Source organism: Metopolophium dirhodum, chromosome 7 (genome assembly GCF_019925205.1).
Source record: "Metopolophium dirhodum isolate CAU chromosome 7, ASM1992520v1, whole genome shotgun sequence".
NCBI classification, from domain to species: domain Eukaryota; kingdom Metazoa; phylum Arthropoda; class Insecta; order Hemiptera; family Aphididae; genus Metopolophium; species Metopolophium dirhodum.
This window is the reverse complement of record NC_083566.1, coordinates 29,136,558-29,141,055: the sequence shown is the minus strand read 5'-3', so window position 1 is coordinate 29,141,055 and position 4,498 is coordinate 29,136,558.

Below are 4,498 nucleotides of genomic sequence, written 5' to 3'. Positions count from 1 at the left end.
TAATAATTAATATATGTTAAAGAATCCAGGTATTGAATAAATTATATACCGAAAATATTTTATGTGAATTATTATTTGAAATAATCGAGTCTATGTATGTATGTATGTATGTATGAATACTGTTTAAATATATAAGAATATCAAATATGTAAGGATATAGGTATACAAGTGTGTGCATACTATGTAAGTAATATATGTGTATGCCTATATTATGTAGATGACTTATTGATGTGTACCTATATATATATATGAATGTTTATATGTATATATAGTTATGTTAACTATAAAATATGTTTAGGCGTTTGTAATATCGAATATGTATATATGATTTAATGTGGGTTTTCATAATATCATACTAGGTATCGCGTATCCATGTAGGTAACTATAGAACTAAGTGATGGGTTGATAATAGTTTTTAGTATTATTTTTTTTTTTACTTATTGTTATATATATATATATATATATTATAATTCTCACTACACATGACGAATAATAATAACAATAATAACAGTTAAAGAGATTTATTTTTTCTCGTATATACCTATAATCCATGTATGTATATATAAGCTATGATTTTAGTCTAATGTAATCTCATACAATATTTCAATGTATGTATGATTGATTAAAAATATAAGTATCTGTAATATTATTCAGGATAGGTTAGCCTGATAGTATTGTGTATATAAACATACAATAACAGGAATGTATGTATGTTCCCACATGTATGCACATTGTAGCATGAGCCTGTATGGAAAATGACTAATAATATGAAAATTTTTAATTGTTAAATTGATAAAGATGTTGGTAAGATAGGTACTACAGATGTGCCGTTAATTATTGTATATTTCTAAATTTAGGTAATAAACCGCATAAAGTATCTGCTGAAATGAGAGATATTGTTAATAGTTCTTAATTTTCCGATATTATAACTTATACAATAATATATGGCGGTGGTGTTATATGCCTGTGTGTGTATGACGGTAAAATAAAAATATTATACAAGTGATATGACTGTTGTACGTATGTGCTGATAAAATATACGCATCGGCCACTTGAGTGATATGTAAGTTGTTGATGTGCAAGCACACATGCGTTTTCTCATATGTAAGCGTGAAAAAATATGTTTTTGAGAGTGTTTCGTTGGTGGTGACTGTGACTGGTAATGTTGTGTGTTTTTCCCGTGTACATGCATGAATTAATATATATATATATATATATGTCGGTCAGGTTATTGATAATATGTAAGTTGTTGTATGCGCGTTCGTGTATGTGTTTTCTCATGCACAGGTATGAAAAATATAGAACACGAGATCAGAGGATCAAGGGATCAAGAATACTGAATAAGTGATAGGTAATGATTAAGGATTAGTGATCAAGAGGGGTATATATTGTGTAATAATAATATGGTAGGTGTGATACATAATGTAAAAAATAAATATTACACAAGTGATAATGGCTTTTACATGTATGTTTTTCTCATTCGTTCTTAAAATATATCAATATTGTTGATTAACAATAGTTAAGGTTTTATTAGCAAACAAACATGTAGATGCATGACTAGTCTTGATGAATGTTGTTTTTCTCAGATGTATTACATAACAATTGATCAAGACGTTGTTTGATACATAATGTATCCGTTGGTTCGAAAGTATAAAGGAGATATGAAAATTAATATACCGTTGGATATATAATATGGATGAGGCATCATATACGTTTTTATATATTATTACCTAGAAGATGACGAAATACCGAGAAATATATGTTACTCAGATAATGATACAATTTTATAATCCATTTAATGGATAAGTAAGAACCTTGTAAATATTTATTGTAAACCTTAATATTATTTTAATAATTGAAAATACTTTTTATATATCGTGTCTTTTTGTTTCATATAAACTATTTAATTTCCTATAAATATTAGAATAATCTACGTCTCACATTGCGTAGGTGCTGGTGCGGGGTGTTTGGCGAATGTTGATTGAGACGGCTGTGGTGTAACCTTATGTAGCATTATTACCAATAAATAAAAAAACTTTGTATCATGATCGGGGGGACGAGCAGTTAAATATAATATATTCAGGGAGAATCGTAGGATCCTATAGATATAAATAGGTTAGGGGCAGATATGTAAATATCAGAATCTTAAATAATATATTTAAATTACTAGGATTCCATTTCAGTTATAATTATGGTTTATTGTCTACTAAGCACTGACAAATAATAATAATACTCGCAAATATAATATTCCTAAGCTATATTCTATTATAATATGTGACTGTATCGTAGTCATACATAGTCGTAGTGTGTATTGAGATATGAGGTGTATAGTGAACTGCTTTACTAATCCATGGTGTGTGTTGGTCATAGCCCTTGCAATTATGTGTGTGTGTTTTAATATTAATGTATCGATCAGCAGTTAATCGTACATAAGGTAGAGTTCGTATTATATACATAAGTGTTATGAAACATATAAATATGTTATATTATTATATTTATAATTGTTACAACTTGTTTTTAAATATCACGGTTGTTTTTATTTTACACAAAAATTAAAATATTAAAATGAAAAGTAAGTATAAGCATATTTGTGTTTAATTCAAATATATTAGATTAAATGTTGTATTATTTCAAACATTAAAATAAATGTAGCAGGTATATAAACGGTGAAGTCGAAATAGGATACTATAATTTTTGCATTTAGTGACCAAACTATATACTCAAAGACGACGTCCAAGACCCTCAGAGTCGATATCGTCTATTCTCCTTAGTCAGTATACCTACTAGTTACACAAATTCATAATATTGTGTGTCATAAATATATAATTTTGTGTATGTTGTCGAGTAATCCTTTGAGCTGTATAAAATAGTTAGATCTATGTATTTTAATAGGAATTACAATTTTGTAGTCGTAATTGACGAGGGATGGCGGGGGTGAAAATACTTTCTAGGGTGGATGGATTGGAATGTTTAAATGCATCTACGTAATTGCGACTATGTTTTTTGTAAGTATGACTTTTGTGTCTTAATATATTGATATGTACCTAAGCTGTATAATATGTTTGGTTGTGTGTGTGTTTGTGATGTTGTATGTGTGAATATATGTACATAAACTAAATATAAATGAATACTGCATATACATATATATTATAATATGTTTGGGTGTTTGTGATACCTGATGAATGTGTGTATGTATGCATATAATATGCGACTATGTAAGTATCTAAATATGTATGAACTATCCTATGGGTATATGAGTGTAAGTGTGTTGTGCTAGAGAAATGTGTGAATGAAACTCATCATCATCTGTAAACGATTAAACGATTGACCATATATACATATATATATATATTATAATTAATATTTCCGTATGTTGTCGGGGAGAGGAATGTGTGAATGCAAGCGAATGTACCTATATTCCGACGTGTATATTTTGAAAATAAATATTTTTACAAGTTTATGTCTGTGTGTGTTTGAGATTTATTCTCATGTATAACGAAGGACTGGGTGGCTTGTTTGTATACTATATGGAATACTGGAATCGTGTGTGTGTGTGTGTGTATGTGATGTGATGTGATATGAATGTATGTATCTATGCATGCATGCGTGTACCTATGTATGATAAGGTATATAATATATATGTTGAGCTTGTGTGTGTTGTAAATATTATTATATAAGTTCAGAATGAAAACTGATGAGTACTGTATAGTGTGTAATACCATATTATAGTTTGTATGTGTATGGTTATATCATATTTATATGAATAAATATACCTATGCGTTTTATTGATATGTAAGTAATAAGTATATAATATTATGGTATAATATTTGTATATAGGTATGTGTGATGTTGTAGGTACCTTATATTATATTATGAGCATAACGTATGTTCGTATATATGTATGTATGTATGTATGTATGTGTATGTGGGTATGTATGTATGTATGTATGTATGTATGTATGTATGTATGTATGTATGTATGTATGTATGTATGTATGTATGTATGTAAGTGTGTATGTATGCATGTATGTGTATGTGTGTTTGTATGTATGTATATATAAGTTCAGAATGAAAACTGAAGAGTACTGTATAATGTTTAATAGTATATTATAGTTTGTATGTGTATGGTTATATCATATTTATATGATGCGTTTTATTGATATGTAAGTAATAAGTGTATAAATTGTATAATAATATGTTCAGGGGTTTGTGATAATGATGTGTGTATGATTGTTTAGATATATGTAAATACCTATGTATATTATATGTAGACTATATTATAATATATTTGAATGTGTGTTTGTTTGAGAGGTATAACGTGTGTGTATGTATGTATGTATATATGTATGTATGTATGTATGAATATATATATATATATATATGTATGTATGTATGTGTATGTGTGTTTGTACATAAGTGCGTATGTAAGTAGGTATTTATAGATGTGATAACTGATAACATAGATATAATAACGCGGTGGCGGGCTCGTGCGCGTTCG